This window comes from Eschrichtius robustus, chromosome 16 (assembly GCF_028021215.1).
Source record: "Eschrichtius robustus isolate mEscRob2 chromosome 16, mEscRob2.pri, whole genome shotgun sequence".
NCBI lineage: Eukaryota > Metazoa > Chordata > Mammalia > Artiodactyla > Eschrichtiidae > Eschrichtius > Eschrichtius robustus.
In genome coordinates, this window is record NC_090839.1 from 53873983 (window position 1) to 53886587 (window position 12605).

Below are 12605 nucleotides of genomic sequence, written 5' to 3' on the forward strand. Positions count from 1 at the left end.
GAGGGTGTTCTGGTTACTTTGCTAAGGCTGGGCTGTCATCCTTGGTTCTGTGGGGGACTGGGAGGGGGTAAGAGGGTCCTCATTCAGTCTAGCTCTTCTGACTTTTCAGTAGCGGCAGCTTTTCTAGAGTCTGGGACTTTGTGGGGAAGTAGAGGGAGGTCAGGAACAGAATCCCACCCAGGATCGGTTTTCCTAGCGGAGCAGGAATGGTAAACGATGTGCCCCTCCCCCAGGGACCTTCTGGACAGATGAACCATTGTGGGTGGGACCCAGGGCCAGGTTCGGATTTTTCCATTATATTCCCAAGACATTGGTGGTCTTGGGCAGGCTGTGGCTCCGTGGAGTCACAGAGGCGAGGACTCTACCATGGGACAAACAGAACTGGCCAATGAGCCCTCCCCTCTGGGACTTCGTGGGCCTCTCTGTGGCCCTGCACATAGATCCGCAGAGGAGTGGGAGGGGGCTGATTCTTTGGGTCATTTTAAAAGAATTGGAGCCATAAATAGGCAGGGGCTCGGTACTGAGTTAGGGTTTGGGTTTATGCAAGCAGAGGGAGTGTCAACCCAGGCTCCCCTGATCCTCGAGAGAGGCTGTTCCTTGCCCCCATCCTCAACCCCCAAGGACCACCCTGAATGACGCCGACCCAGGGCTGTGGCTAATGGCCCCACGCCAAAAACTCCACTTTAACACCAGGTGAAAGATTCCCTGTCCGCTGACAGCTGGCTGAGAATGGCGGGCAGGGTGGGGGCGTGGTGCCGGGTTTGGATGTCCAGAGTTCCAGAAAAGGACTGTGTCCAGCCGCCAGAAGGCCGACTCCGGGGGCAGCTGCACCTTTGCCGTTTTTTTGCAGGACCTGCCTTTGGGACTCTGAGGAGCAGGGCGTCAAAGCTTGCTCTTGTCTTTGCCCGGCTAGCTCAGTCGGTAGAGCATGAGACTCTTAATCTTAGGGTCGTGGGTTCGAGCCCCACGCTGGGCGCAGCTTTTGCCAAGCTGGGTTGAGGGAGTTCAGATTCGCCAGACCAATCACAAGACCCTTGGACAAATTCCAGGACCTCGACCCACCATTGCCTGAGCCTAGGGTTACAGACCAACGTGGAGCTCCGGAGAAGGCATGGGACCTTTGCTTGGTAAAGGAAGGAGAGACAGGGTGAAGTGGGTGAAGGCACGTGTATGGTTTTTTTTTTTTTTTTTTTTTTTTTTATGATTGTTTGACCTCTTGGAGGGGCCTGTTGGCTAGGAAGAGACTGCCAACCCCAGGGTCAGCTAATTCTAGAGAAAGTAAACAGTTTGCAAACCAACCAATTTCCAGTCCACACCCTGACCCCACTCCTTATCTAACTTTCACACACCAGGCCAATATTTCCCCTGCCCCAAATCACCCAGGGCCAGATATTAGACCCGTAGGGACAGCCCCTACACCCTAAAACCCACTGAATTATTCAAACGAGCCAGCCACTGTTTACCACACTCTGCCTTACTTTTCCCGCGGAAAGGATTTGCCCGAACCGCAGGAGGCTCCCAAGAGGGTCGTCGCCCACCCTGCGGCGCTTTGGGGATCAACAGGGAGAGCCAGAATCCTCTATCGGAGCTCTCTTCTCCCCGCCGCAGGCTGGCAGCCTTGGAGCCCGGCGCAAAAAGCGGAACCTTCCCCTCCTTCCCCCCTGTTCCTCCTCTCCTAGAGATTCTAGGGCAGGGGCCCCACCGTAGGCGACCAGGGGCTACTTGATGCCGGTCCCCTGCTTCCTGCCTGCTCCCCAGCCACAATCCACAGCCCCACGGCTGTCAGCCTGAGGCTCGGGTTCCCCTGGAGAGTAAGGTGCTCTCCGGGTCACCCAAGCCTCTCGTCCCCGCCCCCACATTTCTGCTCTTCTCTCCCCTGGGGCAAGAATCAATCCCCTGTGGTCCAGGAATCAATCCCCCCCGCCCTGTCCGGGCTTAGCGGACCCCTCTTTCTGCCCCTGCCGGCCTGGGTTTCCTGGGTCTCCCCGCCGTGACTCCAGTGCTCCTCCCAATCCACTTCGGAATAAACCCTAGTGGCGGGGCGATGGGAATAGTTGTGTAGGAAGCACAGTGATATGGTTCACTAGGGAGGCTCGTTGGTCTAGGGGTATGATTCTCGCTTCGGGTGCGAGAGGTCCCGGGTTCAAATCCCGGACGAGCTCCAGTTGTCTGTCTCGGTTTTTCGCTGTTTTAAAGCTCGAGGATGAGAGACCGAGCCTAGAGACTCATCCGGCCATGCGTGTTGCGCTCCGCTCCAGGCCCACCCCTGCTGACCCGGGCCCCGCGCCTCCGCGTCCCTCCACTCCAACCCCAGGCCGGGGAACCTAACCGCAGAGGTCCAGGCAGCCCTTGAACGCCCCAGTCCCCAAAAGCAGCTACGTTGAGTTCTTCGATCAGGGCAGCTATTCTCCGGCTGGACACTGGTTTCCTCCGGCTGGTCCGACTGAGATTGCTGCTTTAAGTGTAAAAATACGCATTGGCTTTTGAAGCCTTTGTCCAAAAAAAGTAAGAAGTCTGATTACGTGCTGAAATGATACTTTGGATATATTGGGTTAACTAAAATACATTACACTTAATTTTACCTTTTTACTTGTATTTTTTAAATTTGTGGGAATTCCCTGGCGGTCCAGTGGTTAGGACTCCGCGCTCTCAATGCTGGAGCCCCGGGTTCGATCCCTGATCCGAGAACTAAGATCCTGCAAGCTCCGCGGCGAGGCCAAAAAAATTAAATTTAAAGACTTAAAAAAAGATCTGCTGCTAGATGAGTTTAAATGACAGATGTGGCTCGTTTTTGTGACCTTCAACAATGGACTGCGCTTGGCTAGAGACATGACTTTTGTTGTTGGGGACAGAGGTCCCAGGTCCAAATGCTGACCGAACCCGTAGTTGTAAAAACATTCCCTTCCATTTTAGGGCCTGCAGCGGGGGGAGGGGGGGTCGCATTCCTCCCAACCCAGGCTCTGGACTCAAGACGTTTAGCCCTGTAGGCCTTAATTTCACCATCTGTTAAAGGGGGACAGTTTTGGTTCAGAACAATTTATTTAAAAGACCCTCCTTTCCCCCACTGCTTTGTAGTGCAAACTTTCACAAATCAAGAATCTGAGTACCTGTGATTCTAATATTGCGCTGCTTTGTTCCATGGTCTGTTTACCCTTGTGACCAAAATAATTTCTGTTCATAATAAATCTTGGTATTCAGGAGTGTAAATCTCCCAAATTTGTTTTTCAAATTTGTTTTTGTTATTGTTGGTCATTTGCACTTTCATATAAGTGTTAGAATCAGCTTGTCAATTTATACAAAAACAGCGATTGGGATTTTGATTGGTCTAATATTGATTCTGTAGGTCAGTTGGGGGTGATTTGATATCATTACGATAATGTCTTTCAACTCATGAACATGATGTGTCCCCTCATTTAACAAGGTCTTCTTTAATTTATCGTAATAGTGTTTTATATTTTTCTGAGATAGGTTTGGCACATCTTTCATTAGAATTTTTGCTAGGTATTTGATTTTGTGGATGCTATTGTAAATTATATCACTTTGAATATAATTTTCTATGTTTTGCAGTTACATAAAAATACATTTTTGTATATTAAGCTTAGATTCAGTTACATTATGAAACTCATTATTTTTTATTATTTGTAATCTGTAGGATTTTCTACCTATTTAGGCAACTCCTTTGTGAATCATGGCAGTATTGTTTAATTATTTCCAATCATTATTTATACCTTTTAACTACTTTTCTTGCCTGATTGCACTAAGACCTCTAATAAGATGTTAAATTGAAATGTGATAGGAGGCATTCTTGTTTTGTTCCAGAATTCATGGAGAGAAACTTTCAAAATTCTTCCATTAAATATGTTTGCCATCTTTTAGTTTAATAGTTATTATTTGTCAGTTATTATTGTTATGTAACACTCTCAAATGTAGTGGCATAAAGCAATATTTTATTATGCTCATTGATTCTGTGGGTCAGGAATTCAACAGGGAAGAGCAGGTATAACTTATGTCTGTTAAATTTGGGGCCTGGCTGCAAAGACTTGAAGTCTAGAAACATCTGGAGGCCCCTGTTACAACATATCTGTCATATGAACTGAGATGAATCAAAGACTGAGCTCAGCTGGTGCTGTGGAATGGAGCATCTGCACATGACCTCTCCATGTGGCTTGGGCCTCCTCACAGCATGGAAGATTCAGGCTAATTGAATTTCTTACTTGGCAACTTGGAACCCCACGTATGTGTTCTACTGAACAAGATGGAAGTTGCATCCCCCTTCATGATTCAACCTTGGAGGTTCTGCAGTGTCACTTCTGCCATACATTATTGTATGAAGAAGTCACAGCCCACTGAGGCTCAGGGAGAAGAGACACAGATGCCACTTCTCAGTGGAAAGAGTGTCAAATAATTCTGTGGTCATTAAAAAAAGTTTTATCCAGACTCACAGATATAGAGAACAAACTAGTGGTTACCAGTGGGGAGAGGGCAGGGGGGAAGGGTATCACAAGTGCAAGGAGTTAGTAGGTAGAAACTATTATGTACAAAATAAGCTACAAGGATATATTGTACATCACAGGGAATATAGCCAATTTTTATAGTAACTATGAATGGAGTATAACCTTTAAAAATTTTTTTAAATTTACTTTTGGGTCTTTGTTGCTGCACGTGGGCTTTCTCTAGTTGCAGCTAGTGGGGGGCTACTCTTTGTTGCGGTGCGTGGGCTTCTCATTACGGTGGCTTCTCTTGTTGCAGAGCATGGGCTCTAGGCGCGCTGGCTCAGTAGTTGCGGCTCGCGGGCTCTAGAGCGCAGGCTCAGTAGTTGTGGCACACGGGCTTAGTTGCTCTGCGGCATTAAAATTGTGAATCACTATATTGTACACCTGTAATTTATATAATATTGTACATCAATTATACTTCAACTTTTTAAAGTTTTGATATATAATAAATTGTATACATTTAAAGTGCACAATTTAATATCTTTTGACATTTGTGTACACCCAAACCATCACCACAGTCAAGATAATGAACATATTCATCATCCTCAAAAGTTTTCTCATAGCTCCTTGCTCTCTCTCCTACCCCTCAACACCAGTTTGCTGAGAGTTTTTTTTTAAATCAGGAATGGAGGTTGGTGTTATCAAATGCCTTTACTGCGTGTATTGAGGTGATCATATGGTCGTTTTTTAGTCTATAAGATGTACATTGATTTTTAAATGTAAACATTCTAGATAGATAGTTTAAAAATACATATCAGAACTTTAAAGATATTGCACCTCTGTGAGATGCTCCTCACCCCCCAGCTAGCCTCAGTGGGTTCAGCCCCATGTGACCCCAGCTCCCTTCTTTCCTCACCTTCAAGGGTGTAAAGAAACACCCGTCCCCTAACCTCGGGGGTCCTAGAAGGTGCAGCTCTCAGAGACGTGGCTGACAACAGATTTTGCCGACAGAAGCCACCCCAGCATAGTGATGCCAAAATTGTGAGTTATTACCCCGGGTGGGACTCGAACTCACAATCCCTGGCTTAGGAGGCCAGTGCCTTCTCCATTAGGCCACCGGGGCGCACTACCTGGTAGCTGGCTTCCCGTGCAGGACCCGCCCCCTTCCACGCTTCCGGCGCCCGATGTCTGTTCCAGGATTTTGCTGTGCTGGTTGCTTTGTTTAGGGCCCATCTCGGACACCCCCGTGCCCGGTCCCGCTGGGTCCTGGGGCGTCCCCAGCTCATCGGCCGCCCAAGTCCCCGCCGCGCCTGGTGGGGATGGAAGAGGGAGCCGGGCCGTTGGTGGAAGCCGCCCTGCGTGTGCATCTCCGGGACTGGACCCCGGACCCCAGAACACCGAGCCTAACTTCACCCTCCCCTTGGGGGTATCGGAACCGAAACTTCCCCCAGGTTCCCTCCTCCGGAGCGGAGAATTCCGCCTCTTCCCCAGATGTGGGAGTCTGGGTGACCGAGTACCGGGAGCCCTCATCTTCGTTCTGGCTTTTTGGTTTAAGGGTATGGTGCTAGCCTTGGGGGCAATGGAGTCTTGGGCATCCCGGAGTTTTCAGACCCTGTCTGTTTCAGGTGGGGCAAGCCGGGAAGGCTCCGAAGCCCCCTCCAGGAGGAGGAGTTCCACCAGGTCTCCCCTTTTTAGTGCCCAGCACAGGGGAGGGGGTCGCTTCGGATTTTTCCAACTGGAGTAAGTGTCCCTCACCCTCCGCTCGTCTCGCCTGGAGGCGCGGGGGGACAGCGGGACCCTGTTGGGAAGGACACTGGGACCTGTGGACAAGGACCGAGGTGGGGGTGCGGGGAGAACCTCTGCACTCGTCCTCGGACCGGCGCGGCACCTTGTCCCACGACGACGCCCTTGAGGCTCGGACCCAGGACCTGGCCCCGGGATCATGCTGAGGAAGAGAGAGGAGGTCGCAGCTCCTCGGATTCCGGACTCCAGACTGCGGCCTCAGCGACCCCAGACCTCAAACCACCCCACCGGAGCACGCGGCAAAGGGGACCCGGTTTGTCTGCGGCGGAGGCTCCGGTGAGTGGGCCACTGTCCAGGGATCGGGGCCCCGACATTCCTCTGCTGCGCTGGAACTTGGGCCACGAGTGGGAGACTGAGCTCCAGGATTCGGCGCCTGTGCCCGCCTGCGGGACTTAGAGGATGGGAAGAAAAGGGTTAGGAGTAGCCAGTCACCTGGGCTCTAGCTCTGCTTGCGCCGCCCGGCTAGCTCAGTCGGTAGAGCATGAGACTCTTAATCTCAGGGTCGTGGGTTCGAGCCCCACGTCGGGCGAGTCTTCTATTTTAGGGATCCCTGTCTCCTGCCCAGGCTTTCAACATCCCCGAGTGCTGTTTGGAGATATCTTCCCGAGAAAAGAAACACAAAATCCCAGTCTCCTCATTCTATGAGGAGGAAGAAGGAACCCCGTTTTGGGGTGTGATATTCCCTCAGAGGAGACATTTGGAGTGGGGGAGGGGAAGGGGTGTGGCTTAAACATGGAAAGGCAGAGCCAGGCCTGGAGGGGTCCCCACCCTATGGGTGTGGTCTAGGATCTGCTCCCCTGCTGATTGGGGTCTCCCTGCCTCACTCATACCCTTGAGTTGGCTTTGCGTGGGTCGATAGGGCCCCCTACATCCTCACACTAAAGGAGACTCACATTCTACCCCTCTCTATGGGTGGGTGGTAGGGTCGTCTTACCTCAGGGAATGCTCCAAGTGAGGGTGCTGGAGGGGAAAGCATCCAAACCTGGGGATCAGGAGGAAAAGAGGCCAGGTAGGATGGGGACACCCACCGAGGAGGCAGGGTCCTAACATCCCATTGCCCTTTGACTGAGGATCTGTGGTCACACTCCTGCTCCTAGCAGAGGAACAGGCTTGGATTTCAAACCACCCTCAGCCTCCTCCACTGCTGCCTCTGTCTCTGCAAGCAAAGGGCCTCACGGCAGCCCTGACCCCAGAGCCCAAGGAACTCAACCAGTCTGCTCCTCCCGACCGCCCTGGGCCAGAGCCTGAAGCCTGGTAGGGACCCACACCTGGATCCTGGTCTCTGGAGGCCCCCAAGGCATGGGAATGAGGTGGAAGGAGCTGAGGACCCTCCCTGGTCTACCTGCCTCCAGGGCACCAGGCTCTGCCTTCCTCTTAAAACACCCCCTTACCCCCCTAAGGCTGCTGCCACTGTGGATGCAGGGGGTGTTGCTGAACTGAGGCTCTTATCTCAGGGATGTGGCCTGTACCGCACCTTGGACCTGCCTTTTACGGCTCTGGACCTTTGGGTTTAACTGAGGCCTCCACCCAGATACTCTTGTGCTCCCAGCATGAGTAAATATTACTATCTCATTGTGGAGCCCAGAACAACCTGGAATCCACAAAATAAAATAGCCCATAGGACACCTCAAGATGTAGCCTCCTGACCTTTTCCAGACATGTTCTGTTCAGACCCACAAGAGAGAGCTGGGCCCCCCTGGGGAGCCCTTTGCAACACCCTGGCCCCTGCACGGGTGGACAGAGGAGGCTGGGAGCCCAGGTGACAGAGAGGATAGTATAGGAATAAGGAATAGACATGTTTAAAATTAAACCTGACCCCAGCATCAGGGGCCAGATTCTCTCTTATTTTAGGGGCCAATTTCTACCTTCCCCTCTCAAATGCAGGCAGCCCCACACCTGCTGCACCCACCTTCCCTGCCCCAGCCCTGAGATGCTTCTCTCCAGGGACTCCTCCCAGCATCCAGGAGACCCTGTTGCCATTCACAGTCCTACTGTCACTGTGGTTCTGTGGGCAAGTTGGTACTCAGTGTATCCCCAGCCTCAGCTCAAGGCCTGGCTCAGCCAATGGTTGTCAGAAGAATGGACAATACAGTCCCCACCTAACAGGGAGCAACACCACTTCCGAGGAAGGAAGAGAGGCAGGGGAAGTAACTGACCTTGATTGATTTCTAGGGGTATATGTCTAGCTTTAGGAGTGAAAAGCCCTGGATTCAAGTCCTGGACAAGCCCTTCCCTTGCACTCAGGACACTTTTGTGGTGTGGATGGAATGGTGGGCCCTGATTCTAGGTGCCTTACGTTATGATGGAGAGCAAAGAGGTTGAGACAGGAGAGAGTAAAGAGAGGGGGTCCTGGAGCCGGAGCCCTCCCCTCCCCCGTCGTTGTCCAGGTCTCACTTTGGGACACTGTGGGCTGACCCATGTCCCTGACCCATGCATCCATACTTCCGTGCACAGACTCCATCCCTGAACCTCAGTTTCAGGAGAATTCTGTGCTTCCTGGAGAGATCCTGAACTGGGAAATCTCCACGGCCAAGTGGCTTGTGGTCTGGGGTCTTGAGCCTCCCCATAGTGTGGAAAGTCAAGGACACAAATCCTGGGCAGTTCTTTTAGGGTTGAGGGAGGGTTGCAGGACCAGGCTCCTCTATTCCTCATCTGGACTTCACAGATCTGGACCCACCAAGCCTGGGCTTTCAAGAGCCTCAGTTTACCCATCTGTAAAGTGGGGATAGTAGCAGCTCATGTCTCAAAGATTTGGTTGGGATCTTAAGTTACTTAATTTTTTGGTAAAGCATTTAGAACAGTGCCTCAAGACTCCTGCCTGAGCTTCCAGCCTGTCTGCCCACCCCAGGCCACCCCAGCCACCTCCCTGAGCAGGGCATCTCTGGGCTGGTGGAAGCCCAGGTTTTCTCCCTGAGGCCCCTCTCAGTTCCCGGGGCCCCTCTTGCCTCCCCACCTCACACTCCTCCCCACCCCTTTGGGCAGGAACCTGAACAGTCTTGTCCTAGATTGGCAGCCCCTACCTCTGGATCCTAAGGGCTTGCTCCCACCAGGTGATCCGGCTGGACTCAGAGTCAGGGTTCAGCAAAATATTTCAAGGACAGGAGGAATCCACGGGTCAGGCCTGCTTTCCATCGCTCTGAGGAAGAGGCTGGGTTCCCGCATCTCTGGCGCCACCTCAAGATGGCGCACCCACCTCCCCTGGCCTCAGGGTGGTGCGGGGACCCTGGCGTCAACAGGTGGGCCTCAGGCGGTGTCAAGGCCCAGAGAAAGACCGGATTCAACTCGGTGACCGGCACCATCCAGGATCTCAGACTGACTTTTGGGGTTGGGGTTGAGGACAATGCGTGCAGCTGAAAACGTCCATGATCTGGAACAGACCCTGGCATCGTCCTGAGCCGAGACGCGACTTTAACCTAGATATTCAGCAACAGCATCTATGTGGGCCCCTTGTCATTTTCGGGCCGCGGGGCCGCGAGTCCCGGGATCAGCTCGGGCGCGTCAGCCCTGAGTTCTGTCCACGCCGCAGGGCTTCCGGCGGCTGCTGAGCCGCCGGCCGCTCGTCCGTCCGTTGGTCAGTGAGGCGCCTCACCCACAACCCGGCACAGCTGCTCCCTGGCCTGGGGACGCCGAGAATTCCAGGCAGTCTAGACCCACAGAATGCCCTGAGGGGACTCCATGTCCCCGCTGACCCCGGGACCTGCCCCATCCAGTCATTTGGGAATGGGCCACAGCCAGTCAAGTTTGAAAACTTGGCCGCAGGCAGCTAGTAGTAGTTGCCCGGCTAGCTCAGTCGGTAGAGCATGAGACTCTTAATCTCAGGGTCGTGGGTTCGAGTCCCACGTTGGGCGAGCTTTTTGGCGCCTATTGTGGATTCCGGTCCCACGTGGGTTGGTTTTCTGCTCCCAGCTGTCCACACCCGACTAAAATGTGCCCTGTTGGAGGCACAGTGAGCTGAAACACACAAATTCCTGCTCACCGGAGGAATCCGGGCTGGGTCCTGCCCTCGGAGTTGTCTGCTCCTTGTAGCGGGTGGGGCTTCTCATGGCAGCTTCTAGACTCCCAGGACAAGGCAAGAACCAATGCCCTTTAAGGCCGACAAGGGTTTTCCTCCTCGGGGAAAACTGTCCCCAATTAAAATACAAGAAAGTGTGAAAACCTGGGCTCCTCCAGGAATTTGACTCTCTTGCACCTAATCGAGAATCATACCGCTGGACCAATGAGCCATTCCACCAAACCTCCTCCTCCTCTCGCTCAGAGACACTGCTCCGTTGAGGGAGAACTTGATCCAGGTGTCGATCAGGTAGGTGTCGATCAAGAAGGGGAATACAGGGCTGTTCAGTAGTTCCAGTGTCTGTTTTGCCTCCCTCCCTCACGAGGCCCAGGAGTAGATACCCCCGATTGGTCCCCGTGTGGGGCCGCTTGCGGGCGAGCTGTTCACCCTGGAACAAGGCTGCGAGTCTCCTCCCTGCATGTGTAATAGGAAAGCCGTGGTTTCAGGGGTCTCACGAGAACGGAGAGCCGCAGCTGCGCGGTCTTCCTCTGGCTCCCGCCGTACATGGAGCAGATAATCTAACCCTCGATTCGAAATCTGACAGCGGCTGCGAACCCGCGAACCCACAGAGTCAGATTCACAGGTGCGCACGCTAACAACTGAGCTATCGGGGCGAGAGTCGCATAAATCACCTGTAGAAGGGCTGAGAGAGTTAAAAACAAAACAAAACAAAAAAAAAACAAAACAAAACACAGCAAGGATGATGTGGTGGCTCGTTGGTCTAGGGGTATGATTCTCGCTTTGGGTGCGAGAGGTCCCGGGTTCAAATCCCGGACGAGCCCTCTCTTTTTCTTTCAGCGTTTTCAGCGGAGGACGGAAGATCGACCAGTGGAGGCTTCGGCGAGATGCAGACGGCTTCCTCTGAGAGTGGGATCAGCGCGCAGTCAAAGGAGATGACTCCGGCAAACAGCGAAGGAAAGTGCATTATTGGCTGCTCTAGGGGTACAGGTCTTATGGCTCGGGATGGTCACTGCTCAAGTCGCAGGTGAGCCCTACTCTTACTTAAGGTTGCGTTTTAGTGGTGGGGAGAAGGAGGGAGAGAGAGAGAGACAGACTCCCGGGCTTCCCTGGGCAGAACTTCAATGTTGGGTCCTGCGCTCGGCCCCGGGGCTTCCCAGATGAGAGAAAGAAGAAATGGCGCCATGGATCCAGAGGGGTGGGGGAATGGTTGAACATCTGGGAAGGACATACCGACTGCAGAGCGTGCCCCAGAACCCGACCCCCGACTCCTGGACGCGGCTCTCGCTGTTCTGAGGGCAGCGTCCTCTTACTGCCCAACAGGACCGGAGGAACCTCTTCCTCCTCCCCCTGGTGAGCTGGGAGGGGCATCGTGACCCGCCCAGGTGTGGGGTCTGGTTGGTGGGCTAACCCGCCTCACTCTAGGGGCCGCGCCCCGCGTCCCCGCCAGGCCATCCTAGGACATTCGAGGCCAGGACCGTAGCTGGCCGGCTGATTCAGTCGGTAGAAGAAAGCGACTCTCAAAGTCAGCCTCGCAGGTTGGAGGCCCCACGTGCTCGCTTTCTTGGTTTTGATCTCACCGTGGCGGGAGCTGGGAGCGGAGCCGGGAGAAGCGGGAGCAGCGCGGGGAGGCAGAGGCGGTGGTGGCCGTTTCCTCCCTGCACTCCGCAGGGGTTTGGTGAGCAATTACTGGGTGCCAGTACTTGGGGGTTCGACTTCTTCCAAAGCGAGCGTCCCGGCGATCGAGGCCCAAGGACCCTTCGCGCGCCCCCGCCGGCTCTTGAGCAGTCCGCCTGCCCCGCGCGGCCAGGAGCTCCTCGCCGGCTTTGGCCTCGCGGGTCCCCAGCGCCCTCGCTGCTGCGAGGAGGCCTGCAAAGTGACCGAAGAGCGGCGCGGGGACTTAAGGCCGGCCGCCCTTCCTGGTCGGGGGCTCTTTGTCGTCCGAGCGCGGAGGAGAGGCGGCGGGGACCACCGCACTGGGGGGAGAGCAAGGGCTGCTGCCTACTTTGTCGGCACAGGGAGCGCTGGGTTTTCTCCCTGCCCATGGGTCCTGGGAGCTCTACATTTCCCGTTGGGTCTGAAATTGGAGTCTCTTCTTCGAGCCACTTCATTGGCCTTGTCGGTCCCACCCCCGGGGTGTCACAGCATCATAGGGGAGAGCCAAAGGATGGAGGTCAGGTGGCTTGTTGGTCTAGGGGTATGATTCTTGCTTAGGGTGCGACAGGCCCCGGCTTCAAATCTACTTTTTCCCCAGTTTCGTGTCTCAGCCCCACTCAATGCCACCCACTGTGGTTTAAAAAATGTCACTGAGGACCAGTAACCAAAGCATCTCCACGAGTCTCGCAACAAGCTACTTTTGT

The 12605-nt window shown here is 53.8% G+C and overlaps 6 non-coding genes across 6 annotated transcripts; 5 read left to right on the forward strand and 1 right to left on the reverse strand.

The window, feature by feature from the left end:
* The first annotated feature begins 903 nt into the window (after positions 1-903).
* On the forward strand, positions 904-976 carry TRNAK-CUU (transfer RNA lysine (anticodon CUU)). Its single transcript has one exon. It is a non-coding gene; the product is annotated as a tRNA-Lys (tRNA).
* Positions 977-2090: 1114 nt separating this feature from the next.
* On the forward strand, positions 2091-2164 carry TRNAP-CGG (transfer RNA proline (anticodon CGG)). Its single transcript has one exon. It is a non-coding gene; the product is annotated as a tRNA-Pro (tRNA).
* Positions 2165-5483: 3319 nt separating this feature from the next.
* Positions 5484-5556, reverse strand: TRNAR-CCU (transfer RNA arginine (anticodon CCU)). Its single transcript has one exon. It is a non-coding gene; the product is annotated as a tRNA-Arg (tRNA).
* A 1136-nt stretch (positions 5557-6692) lies between these two features.
* On the forward strand, positions 6693-6765 carry TRNAK-CUU (transfer RNA lysine (anticodon CUU)). Its single transcript has one exon. It is a non-coding gene; the product is annotated as a tRNA-Lys (tRNA).
* A 3246-nt stretch (positions 6766-10011) lies between these two features.
* On the forward strand, positions 10012-10084 carry TRNAK-CUU (transfer RNA lysine (anticodon CUU)). The gene has a single exon. It is a non-coding gene; the product is annotated as a tRNA-Lys (tRNA).
* Positions 10085-10997: 913 nt separating this feature from the next.
* TRNAP-UGG (transfer RNA proline (anticodon UGG)) lies at positions 10998-11069 on the forward strand. Its single transcript has one exon. It is a non-coding gene; the product is annotated as a tRNA-Pro (tRNA).
* The last annotated feature ends 1536 nt before the right edge of the window (positions 11070-12605 follow it).